Below are 16,720 nucleotides of genomic sequence, written 5' to 3' on the forward strand. Positions count from 1 at the left end.
AAATTATGCCTCCATTCTCCTCTGAAACTCTTATGTGGCCTCAGCTGAATTATTCCTAAACTCTGTACCAAGATGAATAAAATCTGTCTGCAGGATATAAAGGTCACTATTTCATTACCCTTAAAGGGATTGGAGCTCAAGTGAGGTTCCTGAAGTGCTAATTTTAAGCAGAGTCTCATATGACCTCTGATTACCAGTGAAGGGAAGGAGTCGTAGCTGGGTAGAGAGAGTGGAAGAGATGCGCAGGGTACTGCTGATTTACACAAAACTCACCTGCACTAACAGGAGCTGTCTGAAGTGGAGAAGGGAGGTAAGGAAGCAGTGAGATAACAGCAGACAGCGGAAGCTGCGAGATGGTGATGATTCATGTAAAATAGAAAAAAACCCAACTCTAGCTGATCTGAAATGAGGTAGTCTGCAGAACAAACTGGAATGGAAGAGAGTGGAATGAATGTAAAGGAGAGGGAGAGGAGGATAAGCGGGGAGGCAGGCGAGGGTAAAGATAAAGAAAAGGGATTAGTGCGCTGAAACGAAGTCTTTCCCTGCCTCACAGGGAGCCGTTGACTCAAACGATGACACTGCAATAAAGGTTCGCTCCTCCCGGTTCATTTTGGGCTCAGTCTCTTTTAGACGATCCACCAGAGATTGAAAATAAAGTCCTCAACAAGAAGCAGTGAGTAAAACTGAAAGGACTTCACAACGAAGCTTGATTGAAAAGTTATTGTTTAATTATAACATGCAGCTGAGTAAAGCACCAACATGAGACATTTATGTTGTGGGTGAAACCTCAGCTTCTCACATTTGTTTAATATCTTGTTTAGTTATGGAACCTCAAATTCTCACCATTGTAGTAAAACTATGCCTCTATCAATTACTACTTATTAAATTTTAATTACCTCGGAGCACCACTCATCACTTTTACTTAACTTAAGATTCAGGAGGATGAGAAAACCTGAAATATACTTAATTCAATAAACACAGTCTCACTTAAAGTAGTAAATTCTCAGAACGAATGAGCCAGAAATTGTACATTCAGAAATTATGACAAGAACGGATGAATTGATTATACATATTTATTACAATGATGGTAAACATACAGCAGTGAAAATGAGCAATGATGGAGAGGTTATTGGTGAGATGGTCAAGTGAATTTGTTTACAGGGATTTTCATTTATGACAGTAATAATGAGAGGTAAAAATGAATTGAATGAAATGGGGCAGAAAGGAACTGGTTGGAATTGAAGCAATTAAATCGGTATTGTTATTTCACTTAAATCTTTGTTAAAATTATACTTAATGATATTGTGTTTGGATGAGAATTCAAATTTATGCTTTGGTTAAATTTGATGTACTGTTGAACACCACAAGTGATATCAAAGCGCTATGAAGATCCTACTTTTTCCCGCTGGGTCAGTTGATGGAGCCGGCGGACCGGGTGGTTCTGTCCTGGACTGCAAGTCTCCGGGAAATGGACCTTCTGGCGTCGGGAGAAGTAGGTCTGGAGCTGCTCTGATGAACGGGTTGGGATCTCTGTCCAGCAGAATCCCAGAACCAAGGGCGGTGTTTCTCGTACTCAAATTATTCCAAAGGTTGTGTTCCACGCGTACTGTCTGAGGGTAGGCAGTACTTGTACAGACGCAAAAATTAGTGGAACTGCGGTTCTGGTGAATTACTGATCTCAAAAAGGAAAAATAAAAATGTTCGCTGGGTAAACTTAAACAAGGCTTGTTTCTCCTTCAACACAAACATTACTTTTCTGTTCGAACTTATCTCGTTAAGATCTTACGCACACAAAGGAAGAGAGATGGAGTAAACTTATGAGAGCAAAGAAACAGCTGCGTACAGCGGAAAGTTGCGAGAGGGCAACGAAATTAAGTCAAAGTACAAGAATCACGGCGATAGAGAGTCAAGGGCCGAGAGAGAAGAACAAGGGAGGACAAAAAAAACCCACGAAGTCCAGAGCTCGGGTCCATTTAACTGGACCCTTCCTCCTAGGTCCTGACCAATCACAAACCACTAATAGTCAGAAGGCTGGTCAGTCTTACCCAATCAGGTCAGCTTTGATTGTTAACCAAGAGGGTAGGAGTGATTCAGGTCTTATTTCACTGCGGGCCCTGGTTCCTTTCTCCCATTTCATTAACATGATCATGATAATCAAATTATTAACTTTGTTTCCTAGCTTTAAGCATGGCAATCAACATTCTGGGGACTCATGCAGATGTTTTGTTTGCTTGAAAAGGGAACATTTACCAATAGTAATACTTTTACACATGAAACCCAATTGTTGCATATTTCACATATTTCTTATCAAGTGTGGATTAATCCGCGTTTCTGGTCATGCGAGTGTAAGACGTGCGAGTGCGAAGCTCCCGCAGCTATTTGTTAAAATTTCGATTTTCAGCAAAGTAGGCTCTAATTTTTTTATTTTTTCTTACTAATTCGGAACTATAAGGTGCACTGCTCCTGGCGTGAAAAATGCCGCCGAAAAAACCATCAAAGAAAGCAAGCGCGACGAAGCTGGCGGGGTCCGGGAATAAAGGCCTTAGTGAGTCCTCGGAGTCAAGTTCCGAGTGCCCCACTGAAGAGGCGCATACCACCGGCAACCAAGAAGTACTGGATGCTATTGCTACTTTGCGCTCTGAGTTGACGGAGATGAAAACAGATATTTGCAAATCTCTTCGGGGTGAAATTGTTGCCCTAAGAGCTGAGAATACCGCTGCTATCGCCAGTTTGGAAAAGCAGATTGCTAGTCAAAATGGAAAGCTGGAGGATATAGCGGACTCGGCTAAAGCTACATCTAACACGGTAGCGGACCTAGAGGGCAAAGTCAAGCATCTGGCGAGCCAAGTTGAACAACTAACAGAGAAGTGCACGGATCTCGAGGGACGCTCAAAGAGGATGAACATACAAATTGCCGGAGTGAAGGAAGGAAAAGAGAACGGGCAGCGTGTGAGTGATTTTGTTGCACAACTGTTGAAAACAACGCTGAATCTGGACGATACCCCACTGCTAGACCGAGCCCACAGAGCATTAAGAGCGCGCGGAGAGGATGGCCCCCCGAGACATATTATCGTCAGGGTCCACTACAGCCAAACTTTGGATGAGATACTGTGGAAGGTCACAGCTATGAGAAATCTGACGTTTGAGGAGGACCGCATCCAGATATTCCGAGACCATCCCGAGGCAGTGGTAAAACGCCGCGCTGCATTTACCCCAGCTAGAAACCTGCTGCGGGACAAACCGGGGGTGAAATTCGGTCTACTGTATCCTGCCAAGCTGAGAGTGACCCACGATGGCAAGGAAGTGGTGTTTACGGATCCTGCTGCTGCTCGTCGCTTCGCGCTGGAGAACTTTGGAACCTAAATTGGTCCTTTACATGTGGACACCTGTGATTATACAGCCTGAAGTCTTGACTTACGGACACTTCTTATTACTCTCGAGGGCATGGCGTGGTTAAGGTATTTGCCGTATAATCACTTATTTCAGTTATTATTTTTATTTGGCTAGGGTCCACAGATAACTACTAAGATATGCCTGTTTTGCTTACAAATAAGTAGACAGCTGTGGGGCCTGTGTTGTCAGGGAGTTCGAGATCAAGTACTTTCTTGGAAACCTTCCTCGTGTTGGAGGTTATGTTCCAGCGTTTAAGTTTGATTTTTTTTTTTTTTGTTTTGTTTTGTTTTGTCAGGGGGGTTTACCCAGGTGGGGGTAGGGAGGATGACTGCAAAGTTGCATTATTTACATGTAATAATTGGTGATGTCAGGACCAAATTCAAGTGCGGGTGAGGATATAGGGCCATGTAACTTTTTGTACATGGAATGTTAAAGGTGTAAATGAGCCGAAAAAGAGAGGCAAAGTGTTATCTCATCTTAAAAGTCTTAAAGCAGATGTCATCTTTTTGCAAGAGACACATTTAAAAAATGACTCTCATAATAAACTTAAGTGCAGGTGGGTTAATCAGGTTTTTCACTCAACCTTCTCAGCAAAGGCTAGAGGTGTAGCTATACTGATAAAAAAAGGTGTGCCCTTCAGGCAGACATCTACAATAGCAGACAAAAATGGGAGATATATACTTGTAACAGGAGAATTGCATGCCAATCCAGTTATTTTGTTAAACCTATACGGTCCCAATTTCGATGATTCTGAATTTTTTAGGAAGATTTTTAGTCTTATTCCAGATATATCTGATGCCAATTTAATTATAGGGGGGGACTTAAATTTAGTATTAGATCCATATCTAGACAAGTCATCCACACGTAAAATAACATATTGTAAGGCAAGTGACCTCATCAAAACTTTCATGAAAAATTTTAATCTGTGTGACATATGGCGAGCATTGAACCCAACAGGGAGAGAATATTCCTTTCACTCTCAAGTGCACAATGTTTACACAAGGATTGATTATTTTATGCTAGACGCGAGGATACTTCCCAATGTATGTGTTGCAAAATATCATAACATAATTATTTCCGATCATTGTCCGGTTACATTTACATTACAAGTCTGTAACCCAACAAAATCGGAAAGGAGTTGGAGGTTTGATCCTCAGCTTTTGAATAATACCAAATTCCAACAATATTTAAATTCGCAAACTATGCTGTTTTTTGAAACAAATGATAAGAGTGATGTTTCGCCGTGTCTGCTGTGGGAAACCTATAAGGCATTTATTCGAGGCTGTATAATATCTTTCCAAGCTTCCCAAAAGAAACATAATAAAAAGGAACAAGTTCTACTGGAGGGGCAAATACAACAATTAGAAGCAGACAATGCGAGAATACCTTCAACTGATAAATATAATACTATCTGTGCGTTAAAATATAAGCTTAATCAAATCTTATCATACAACATTAGTAGAACTCTCACTTACATGAAACAAAAATACTTTGAGTTTGGAGACAAACCGCAAAAGCTTTTAGCAAGACAGTTAAAGCAACTGGAAAGTGACAGATCAATTCATAAAATTAAATCTGAGGGAGGAGCATTTCTTACTTCTCACAAAGACATAAATAATAGCTTTAAATATTTTTATAAATCACTTTATGCATCCCGTATGACTGCAAGACCTGAGGAAATGCAAAATTTTTTAGACAAGTGTGATCTCCCAATGTTGAATCAGGAGGACCGCAAAGTCCTTAATGGTAATATAACTTTTGAAGAAATAAACAAAGCCATTAGTTCTTTAAAAAATGGTAAAAGCCCAGGTACAGACGGGTTGAGCAACGAGTTTTACAAATGTCTAAAAGCTAAATTAATTCCGTACTTATGTAAAATGTATAATAAGGCATACGAAAATGAGTCCTTACCACCTACATTAAATGAAGCAATAATTACAGTACTCCCCAAAAAAGGTAAAGATCCGGAACAAGCAGCCTCATACAGACCGATATCTTTATTAAACTCAGACCAAAAGATTTTGACAAAAATACTAGCAAGAAGACTAAGTACAGTCATAAGTAAATTAGTGCACTCTGATCAGACAGGCTTCATTCCGGGTAGATGCTCTTTTCACAATATTAGGCGATTATGTAATATAATTTATTCATCCAACAATCAAGAGGACTTGGTAGTGCTAAGTCTAGATGCCGAAAAGGCATTCGACCAGGTCGAATGGCCATACCTTTTTGCTGTCTTGGAAAAGTTTAATTTGGGTAATAATTTCATTTCTTGGATAAAATTATTGTATAAAAACCCAGTAGCCAAAATTCTTACAAACCAGACAGTGTCAACACAGTTTATCCTCTCCAGAGGCACAAGACAGGGATGTGTGCTCAGTCCACTGTTATTCGCTCTGGCACTAGAGCCACTGGCAGAAACGATCCGGAAACACCCACAAATACATGGTTTCAACACAGCATACACGGCAAATAAAATTTCTTTATATGCTGATGACATTTTATTGTATATAACACAGCCTCGAACGTCCATTCCTGTAATTCTCTCTGTTATCAATGAATTTAGTAGGTTTGCTGGATACAAAATCAACTGGGAAAAGAGTGAACTACTGCCTGTTAAACAGGGTAATCAGGACTGGCTTACAACTCTTCCCTTTAAAGTGACTCCTGAAAAAATCACGTATCTTGGAATTATAATAACAAAAAAATATCCCTCCCTCTTAAAAGAAAACTTCAACCCACTAATGGAGAAATTAAAGAAAAACATTCAGTTCTGGAGGACTCGTCCAATTTCTCTAATAGGTAGGGTGAATGCAATAAAGATGGTATTTCTTCCGCAATATTTGTACCTGCTGCAAAACTTGCCGATTTTTATAACAAAGTCCTTTTTCAAAAAGTTGGATTCAATTATTATGCCATTTGTATGGAACTATAAATCACATAGAATAAAAAAGGAACATTTGACCAAGCATAAATCAGTAGGAGGGCTATCATTGCCAAACTTTAAGCATTATTATTGGGCAACCAATGTCAGAATAGTTTCGCTGTTACTTGATGACACAGCTCTACTTTCAAAAGGGTTGCAAATTGAACGGGAGGATTGCCTTCCTTATTCTATCGGAGCTATACTGCTATCACCCACCACCTTGGCCAGTACTTTCTATAACAAGAACCCTGTAATTCATAATACTATAAAAATTCTGAAACAAATCATTAGGAACTTCAAACTTAAAACACTATCGCTTTGCATTCCTATTTCATCAAATCCTTCCTTTCATCCTTCATGTGTTGATGGAGCTTTTAACATCTGGAGAGAGTCTGGATTGTATACCCTAAAAGAACTATATTCAAATGACACTTTTATGTCATTCCAACAACTACAAGAGAGGTTTGGGCTACCAAACAGTCATTTCTTTAGATACCTTCAAATCAGAAATTATGTCCACTCCCATCTTCCTCAGTTTCAATCAGCCAAACCGGACATGTTAGATGAATGTTTAAGTGATGGTTCAATATACCAACATAATATTTCCGTTATTTACAATACATTGCAAGAATGTACCAATCCTTCTACAGCTCACATCGAAGGAGAGTGGGAAAAAGAGTTTGGTACCCCTTTGGAAGATGGTGTTTGGCGACAGGCTTTGAGTAAGATAAAGGATGCTTCTATAAATGCACGTCACTGCCTGATCCAATATAAAATAGTACATAGACTACACTATTCGAGAGAGAAAATCTGTAAAATTTACCCAGAAAGTTCACCGCTGTGTGAAAAATGTGTCACAGAACGTGGTACTCTTTTACACAGCTTTGCACTTTGTCCTAAGCTCCAATCTTTCTGGTGTGATATCTTTGATTACCTGGCTAAAGTTCTAAAAAAGAGGATAAGTCCAAATCCAATTCTTATAGTTTTTGGAATAACACAGAAAACGGACATGCTGGGGTATGCGGAACATTGCTTTATATCATATGGATTAATACTAGCAAAAAAACTGATTCTCCAATTTTGGAAAGGAAAAGACGTCCCTTCTTTGAAGATGTGGATCACAGAATTAGTAAATACACTTCACCTAGAGAAAATAAGACATACTATTTATGATAACATGATTGAGTTTGAAAATATTTGGAAACCTTTAATCTCCTTCCTCGGAGACCATTAATCTGTGCAGTCATGGGGAGGGTTTGGGTGGGGGATTTTGCTGTGTTTTGGTACCTCGTCCGTTGGATGAAGATTTGTATGTATAATTTTATTTTATTTATTTTTTTTTTCTTTTTTTTGTATCATCACTATTATTACTATTACTATCACGATTAGTGACTTTCTTTGTTTTTTCTTTTTGTGTATATATTGAAAAAATCAAAGCAGCATATGTCATATAGAAGAGTTGTTAATAATACTCACTGCTTTCAATAAAAATATTTTGAAGAAGTGTGGATTAATCCATTGGCATGACTTGTCTTCCTCAGCTGATGAATCCTGAAAGAGAGTTACATTCTTATCCATTCCTATTATTTGCTTAACAGGGGTTCCAAACTTGGAAGGATATAACCAACATTATGTAGTAAAGTGTTCATGATTGATTCTGATGTGTGATCAGTTCAAGGATTTAAAACACATATGAGAATGAATAAAAAGGGAAACTTCAGTCAAACCTATCAACAAAAATCATGTAGGCTACATTAAACCAGTTAGTGAAAGGAAATTTAAAGACACAAAGAAGTGCATCTGGAGTTTCTTCCTGTGGGAAGAGGGGTGGATCTGTCACCCAGAATGTATATTCGGGGAGGATCAAAGCAGAGTTGCCGGGTCTCTCTCCTGGCACCGTTGAGTCTTATCTTGAGGTGTAAAGGTGTCATTTTGACAAGGGCCAGTTGCTTAGTTCGATGTGACATTCCGTATCTATTGACCTAAGGGACTGTAAACTGTGTTAGAGGTTTTGTTCAGACCATCTGGTTTGGGGTCTGCAGGAGGTCCTGAAAGAGAAATCTGGAGGTAAATGTGAATTGTGTGTTTATCTGGGGGGGGGGGGAGAAAACTAATACACCCGAAGCCATCCTCCTCTTTCGGGTCACAAAAGGTCATTTTCTCCAGTCCTCTAGGATGACACCACTCTGACTGCAAGAGGAGATAAAGAGCCCATAATTTAATCCAGCCAAGGAGAAAAAGAAAAGGAAAATAAAAGTTGTTTTATTCCTCCTGGGAAAGCCTTGGAGGCTACATAATCCCCCACTGCAGACGATTCTGGGTCCAAGGAAGAATTCGGCTGCACCGCCGTTCGAGGGTATTCCAGGAAGGATCCGGACTGAAGAGATTCCATGAACAGTCCGTTTCGGGTGGAGACAGGGCCTTTATTGGATAATCACAAATAGTGTCTTACAGTACATCAAAGGTCTTATTTCACAACTAGTTACTAATTTTTCTACGTAATTCAGGTTTCATTAACACTCTTCTTCATGCATTACTAAATCATAAACACTAGTACCTCTACATTATTGAACTAAAATATTACGAGGATAATACGTACAAAAGTAAAGCATGCAAAAGAAACAAAGGAAAAATTAAAAAGATATATAAGGCATATTAAGAGGCAGGGGAAGTTAGATGTACTAATTTTTCCGTGCTATGGGCTTAGGGAAGGCTTAGACTTCTTGTAACTCCAACATGGCTGCAGAGGGCGGGGGACCATCCTCTCCCTCAGAGTTCCCTTCACTGAAGTCTACCAAGTCTGTGGTGTTTACCGTTTGTTTCGGCTTCTTCCGTCTTCGGATATGAAGCGCACGTTGTCTGCATTTCTCCAGCTCGTGTCGGAGTGATTTAGCATGGCGCAGGTAACAATATGCCATCCCGAATGCAAAAATATAACCGAGCGCTACCATCGCCGCAATCACGGTGTCTGCCGTGGACCATGCGTAGGACAGTGATTGGATGGGTCTCTGTCCTCTATTTGCAATATCCTTCAGTACATTCTCCACCGGGCTTACATCCACAATTTTGGTTCCTTCGTACTGGAGCTGCGACACTACGTCATTGCTGAGCTCCAGCGCGTGTTCTTTAAAGAAGTCGGAAATTTCCAGTTCCACGTGGTACTGTTCTGGGCTCAAGTTATAGAGTGCCAGATCCCCCACATGTACAATAGTGCCCTCCGGAACGGAGATCCAGAGAGTGTGACCTGGGAGCTCCAGTTTACTGGAGGTGTCATGTTGATCATAGTTTACTGTGGCGAATGTTGCGGGGGTGTTTATTAACCACCTGGTCCCGACTATTTCGGCTTGAGTAGATGTCACCTGAGATTTAGGTGTGAGCGTGGTGGGGCACCTGGAATCTTGGTTTAGTTTCCTGATGCCACACAGGCCGCCGGTGTCATCTCTGATGAAGGGTTTGCTGGGACAGAGGTAGTGAATGTCGCGGGTGAGTGTGCACATTTGAAGGTTGGGCGCAAGGTATAAATCTGGCGTGTTATCATGGTAGGCGACGACATCAGGTGTATGTATCTTTACGTGTGTGTTTCCGCGCCACAGTCCGACGTTGACAACATCCTTCAGCCGATAAATGTTGTCAGGTGTCACTATCGGGAGGTTCATAAGGAATCCCAGCTCTCACGCTTCTGGGTCGACGTGTATTGGGATTGCACTACCTAGCGTGTAAGCGAGGTGGGCCTGTAACGGCGACACCATGTCCCCCGTGGTGGCAGTCAGGATCTCCTCCACGAGGCTGAAGGGGACCAGTTAGGGTGGAATGCGACCGATGGCGAGAGTGTCGATGGATGAGCTGACGTCTCGGTTGTAATCTGCCAACAGCATTGTTAGCCACTGCGTGTAAGCATAGTCCACCTGTAACACAGCCAACAGGGAATTAACAGCAGTAGTTGTTCGTCGGAGAGCCTCTCCCTGGGAATTTAACACAACAACAGTTTCTCGCACCGTTTTACCAATTGTGGCTAATTGTTCTGTTTGGAGTTTCAGTTGTTGTTGGATCACTGGAATTTCATTCTGCAACTCATTCATGTGACGTTTAATTGCCGCCACATTAACAGCGTTTACTGAAGACACTCCAAGACTGAACAGGGATCCCAGTGCCACCGCTGCAGTTAACAGTCCTCCGATGAACCGTTTCTCCCTCCTGTTCACTCCACTCAGCTCAGCCTGAGTCACTGTGAACTTCTGCAGCTGTTTGAGCATGTGTGTTATGTCCGCTGCTGAGTGTTGAGTCACCTCTCGACTCCAACATACACCTGCCCATGATGTTAAGGTGAGACCTGGTGGGACTGACTTTTTGCAGACCAGTTCGGGATCGAACCGGACAAACACCTTCTGCGTGTGTACACGGCAGTTGGTGATCAGGAGGCCTGGTTGTTCTACCAGGACAATGCCTGATTCGGGTCCAGGTTCTACAATCTCAGACTGAGTGCAGCTGAGGATCGTCATCAGGGTCAGGATGGTCAAAAGTCGGCTCATCCCCCCACTTGTGGTCAGTTCTGGGTTGTGCTCACCACTAACAACACTAACTAACAACAACTGGAGTTTAAACAGAGAAGAATTATGTCAGTACTGCTAAGATTCAATGTACTTTTGAAAACACCTTTCACACCTTACTGTAACTCTTTAAATTCCTAATACAGTCACGAGCCACACGTCAACTCCTCAGTTATGGAGAGTTTGCTCGGTCTCTCCTTCCTTTTTATTTCTCCTTATTTATAAATCCCCAGGGGTCTGTGCATTCCCAACTCGTCCCATGGGGAAAACCTTATGTGGTTTGATTTGATTTCTGTGAACCCATTTTGTTGTGGGTTCTCTCTGTCCTCTGTTAAGTTTGACCTGATAGACCACAGATGACAGCTTATCTGTGATCACATGAGGTCCAGTCCAGCGTGGGAGCAGTTTACGCGTCAGTCTGGCAGATCTGTTTCCAGTCTGGCCTGTGGGTACAATGAACGCATAATACCAGACTTTATCTCCCACCTGAAGTTCATCCTGTGATGTCTTCTGATCATAGTAGGACTTCTGTCCTTCAGCTGATTTCTCCAGGTGTTTTTGCGCAAAGGCAAATGTGGCCTGGAGATGTTTATGCAGCTGAGTCATGTACTGGTGGGTAGTATATGCTGTTACCACACTGGCTTCACCTGGCTGGTAGAGGAGGTGCAGAGGCAGGGTCATCTGTCTGCCTGTTATCATCTCGAAAGGGGAGACTCCTGTAGTCTCATGGGGTGTGGCTCTGATAGCCATCAGCACCAGTGGCAGTTTAACATCCCAGTCTCTGTGATTTGAGTTCACATACTTCCTCAGGATTTCAACCACTGTGCGGTTGCAGCGTTCTACTTGGTCAGACGCTTGCGGGTGGTGGCTAACATGGAAATTAGCTTTCACACCTAGTGTCTGCCACAGCTTTGCCATCACCTCTGATGTGAAGTGTGTGCCTCGGTCCGAGTTTACACGGCTTGGTAGTCCGAACCTGGAGAAGACATGATTCATGAGCAGACACGCTGTGGTTTCAGCAGTGTCATTTGGGGCCGGTAGACATTCCAGCCATTTTGTGAAGGCACATGTTACAGTTAGGAAGTATTTATTTCCTCTAGTAGATTTAGTTAATGGTCCGACCCAGTCAATCTGGAGATCAGACCATGGGAAAGAGATGCCTCTTTTGTGTAAAGGAGCTCTGTGGATTGGGTTTGCTGGCTGGAACTGGCAGCAAACCAGGAATCCTTTGACATAATCGGCGACATCCTTTCTCATTCCTGGCCAGAAAGCGACCTGTTTTAAAGCATTGTGTGTTGCCTTTACTCCTCTGTGACCAGCAGTGGGAGAGTTGTGCGTGTGTTGTAGCATGACCCCCTTCTGGCTAAGGGGAGCCACGTATGCAGGAGACGTGAGCGACCCTGAGACAAACACCAGCACACCTTTCACCACACGCAGGGAGGAGCGCACTGCAAAGAGGCCCTTTAAGTCAGGAATATTATGAAAGTCAGCTGCAGAGGGAGGCGACGAGCCGGGATCAGAAAGGAAGTTGATCAACCAGGCCGTGGCTGGGTCTTGTGCCTGAAGAGCAATTAAGTCAGAGTCCGAGAAGGCAGGAGTAACAGACAGGGACTCAGCCGAGTCCGGGGTCTGGTTAGCAGTGGAGGTTTGTGATCTTGTGATCACAGAAACCATCGGGTGGGAGGGCGGGTCTACGGCGGGACGTGGCAGCCATGCAGGGTCAAACGACCATGCCGTGCCATGGACAGCTCCTTGTTTAGCCAAGGCATCTGTCTGGTCATTCAGCTCTTTATCCTGCCCTGGGATGCGTGAGTGGCCTCTGACTTTCTTCCAATACACCTGCATGTTGTGCGAGACTATCAGCTGATCACAAGCAAGGAACAGGTCTCTGTGTTTGACAGGTTTATTGCTGGAAGTCTGGAAACCATTTTGTTTCCAGAGAGCAAGATGGCAGGAGAAACTGAGACGTGCATAATTAGAGTCGGTACAAATCACAATGTCTGTCACGCCTTTGGAAACTGCGAGCTGCAAAGTGATTAAAATGGCTGCAATTTCAGCGTACTGTGAGGACTGAGAGCCCAGGTTAAAGCTTTGAGGTTCAAAGGGGTCATCGTTCAGCCAAACAACACCAGCCCCAGCCCGGACCTGGGTTTCATGGTGGAATGAGCACCCATCCACATAAGCTGTCACCATTCCTTTGCATACATTGGAATCAAAGTACTGGTGGTGTGAGTCTGTCATCGGCTGGGGAGTCACATCTATCAGTGGTGTGTGAGCAGGGGGGTTCTCGGTACAGTTTTGGCATGCAGCCAGATCTGACCCTAGAGGGCTTCTCTTGTTTTGGGCGTAACGCACGTCCAGGTCAAAACTCTGTAAAGCCATCAGCCAAGATGCAATGCGTGCATTTGTGACAGTACCATCTCTGATTCGCTGACTGTTCAGGAACACAATCGGTTGGTGATGTGTTTCCAAGATGACCTTTTGACCTCCTAGATAGTTACTGAAGTGTTTCACAGCCCATACTGCAGCCAGCAGAGCTTTTTCACAGTCTGAATACTTGAGTTCAGGAGCTGTGAGAGACTTACTTGCATAAGCAACAACTCGTTTATCCTGATCATACATTTGGTATAGACCAGCACTCAGGCAATGTTCAGAAAAACCTACTTCCAGATGAAACTCCTTATCCGTGTTAGGATAAGCCAGGCATGGTGCAGTGCAGAGCCTGTCTTTCAATGAGGACATGGCTTGCCTCTGAGGCTCAGCCCACACAAATGGGTTGTTTTTCTTGAGGAGTTCAGTCAGTGGTTTTGCAATGTCTGTGTAATTCTCAACAAATTGTCTTGAGTAATTACACACACCAAGAAAGCTGCGGAGCTCTGAGACATTCTCAGGCTCTTTAATGTTCATCAGGCCTTGAATCCTGTTCATCTGCGGTTGTACACCGTCCGGTCCAACCAAAAGTCCCACATAATTCACCTTCGTCTTGCACCACTGACACTTTGTTAGTGACACTTTAGCACCAGCTGAAGTCAGCTGATTCAACACATGATCTATCTCAATCAGGTGTGCTTCAATTGTTTCACTCCGTAATAGAATGTCATCCACAAATATGAGATTTCCTCTTTCTGCAGCATCTGGACAGGCTTTGTTCAGGAAGATAGCGAATTCCGCCGGGGAATTTAGGTAGCCAAAGGGGCACCTCTGGAATATGAACTGCCTGTTAGCGAACGTAAATGCTAGTTTATGCTGGTCCTCGGTCTGCACTGGAATGGTCCAGAACCCAGAGGCTATGTCAAGTGTGGAGAAGAATTTTGCGTTCTTGACTCTAGGAAGTTCCTGTTCCAGTCTAGTCATTGGCCACTTAGAGAGTGGAACCTGTTGGTTCAATTTCCTGTAGTCAATCGTTAGCCGCCACTTACCATTGGGCTTTATGACCGGCCATAGGGGGGCAGAGTAGGTGCTGTTACAGGGTCTAATGATTCCTTTTTCTAAGAGGTTATCAATTATTTCTTGGACTGGCTCGTATGATGCTAGAGGGATTTTGTACTGGCGTACAAACGTGGGAGGGGCACCAGGTGGTGTGGGAATCCTTACTGAATGAATGGTGGTCAGACCACAGTCCAGAGAATCCACTGAGAGGGAGCTCTTGTATTTTAGCAGCACCTGTCTGAGTTTTTCTTTCTCTTGCTCAGTTTTTAAAGCGTCAGCCTGCTCTATGACTTCCTTTATTTGCATCTCAATTGCGTCTGAGATGTTTTTGCTCTCTGTTTGTGGCTCGGCTTCCATGGGATCTGCAGAGACCGTGAGGACATCATCCATGGTGTGTACTGTCAGCCCGTCATTTTGGCTGTAATCAACCTGGCTCACTGCATCTGGGGCAATCTGGCACACAGACACAAGAGCGATGGCCTTGGAGGGTTTCGTGTATGTGACAGAAGCAGCTGGGTCATCTGACAACAAAGATGTTGGTATTGGACCGAGTATGGGAATATTCAGCTCAAAATCGTGGAACTTTGAGCTGATGAGCCAGCCCAGCAGCGTGGCTTTTGGAATGATGATGTCTTCAGCTGTGGGGTTAGAGACTGTCAACACTGTTGCTCTGGAGTTTAAACACAGCAAGGGTGTAGCATCCAGAGACAGACCTAGTTAAAAAAAAAAATTGGGGCAGGCTGAAAGAGGACTTGGTTGTGATTAGGTGATTGTCCTGCTTTCATGTTCACACGAAGTGGCACAGTTTTTGTGCCCTTTGGTATGGTGGCATGGTTGGTGTTGACAACCTGGCATGCCTCTGGTATAATCTGTCCTGATTTCAGGCTCTTAGGATCCGGAGGAACAGAATCGATTCCTGGAGATGTCAGTGACCACAAGACGTTGTTGATAGTGTCTACCTGTACCCCTAATCTGACTAGGATGTCCCCTGCAACGTACACCGAGTGGGGCAGGTCAGGGATGATCAGGAAGTTGTGAGACATGTGTCTGTTATTCCATGTCACGTTAAGCGTACAGACCCCTGTAGCCTTCAAAATAGTGGTCGGGTTGTTTTCTGAGGGGAATTGTGTCGTTGCTTCTGTGGAGGGAAGCTCAGGATTGTCAGCTCTCAGAGTCTCATACAGTTTCTGGCTGATTGCTGACTTATCAGACCACAAAGCTAATTTCACATCCTCAACCAGAGAATCCTGAAGTTTGAGGCCTCCCAGTATTTTGGGGAAATACTGTGGTGTGTTCGCTGTCAGTAGGGAGCACAGAAAAGTGTCGCGTTGTGATAAGCCTGTTACAGGCTCACCATGGGGGGTGTTGTCAGCTGAAGTCTGTTTCTGCTCAGACAGCTGACTGAGACCCGGTGATGTCATGTCCTGCCGGGTTACCATGTCAACAGCTACCCAGCTGGAGTCTGTTTGGTCAGTAGGCAGGAGAGGTAGGGGTCGTCTGACCTGGGCCCATAAATTAAGCCTTTTGAAGTCAATCAAGGGCTCAAATCTGTTCAGGAGGTCTTTACCAATCAGCAGTGGAATTTTATTCAGAGGGGATACATACACTGGATGAACTAAAGTCATGGGTCCAATTCTCATTTGTATCAGTGCTCGTGCTGTCAGAGTAGTAGTTGTGTCTGCGTATGGTCGTATTTCCAGCTCACAACGTTGCAGTCTTAGCTGTCTGCGGTCTTGTTCTGCTGCTGACTTCAGTTTATTGAAAAGCGAGGTTGACATTAGGCTAATGTCAGCTGCTGTGTCCAGTAACGCTTCACACCTCAATACTGATTCCAGGGTTAATAAGAGATATAATTTCTTCGCTACCCCCTTCTCAGTGAGACTACTGAGAAATTCCAGAACTGGCCGTTCTGCTGGGATCCCTTCCTCACCTGACTGAGCTGCATTGCGTGTTTGGTCAATTTGCATCACTAAGACAGCAGTGGGGGAATCCTCGACTCCCCCCTCTGCTGAACACACACCTGGAGCATGAACAGGGTCAGTTTGACTGTCATTTCCAGGATTTACACATCTGTGGGGTGTTTCCACCTTCCTCGTTTCAGGGGAGGAATTCGGGTCAGGTGAGTCATGGGTTTCATTCTCCGGCATGCTGATTGTTAACACATCAGGATCCTTTTCCTTAGGTTTTCCTGGAAGTCTCTCCAGGAGTGCTTTTAATTTATCAATGTCAGCTGAGCTGAGTGACTCTTCCTGCTTTGAGGACTTGGCTGCGGCTCCTGGGGAGCTCTTACGGTGTTTTCCTCTATCTTTACCTGGGGAGTAATTTGGAGGTGGCGACCAGCGGTCTGTGTCAGGAGAACCCTCTCTGTGCGGATCCCTGTAGTCATCCCTGTGACCTCTAGGTCGAAACTGTTTGTATCAATGAG

The 16,720-nt window shown here is 43.7% G+C and overlaps 1 protein-coding gene across 1 annotated transcript in view; it reads left to right on the plus strand.

Moving 5' to 3' along the window:
• drp2 (dystrophin related protein 2) overlaps positions 1-16,720 on the plus strand; it is a 129,667-nt gene that overhangs the window by 1,041 nt on the left and 111,906 nt on the right. The gene's annotated exons all lie outside the window — the stretch shown is intronic.

This window comes from Telmatherina bonti (genome assembly GCF_933228915.1).
Source record: "Telmatherina bonti genome assembly, chromosome: 12".
In the NCBI taxonomy this organism is placed as follows: Eukaryota; Metazoa; Chordata; class Actinopteri; order Atheriniformes; family Telmatherinidae; genus Telmatherina; species Telmatherina bonti.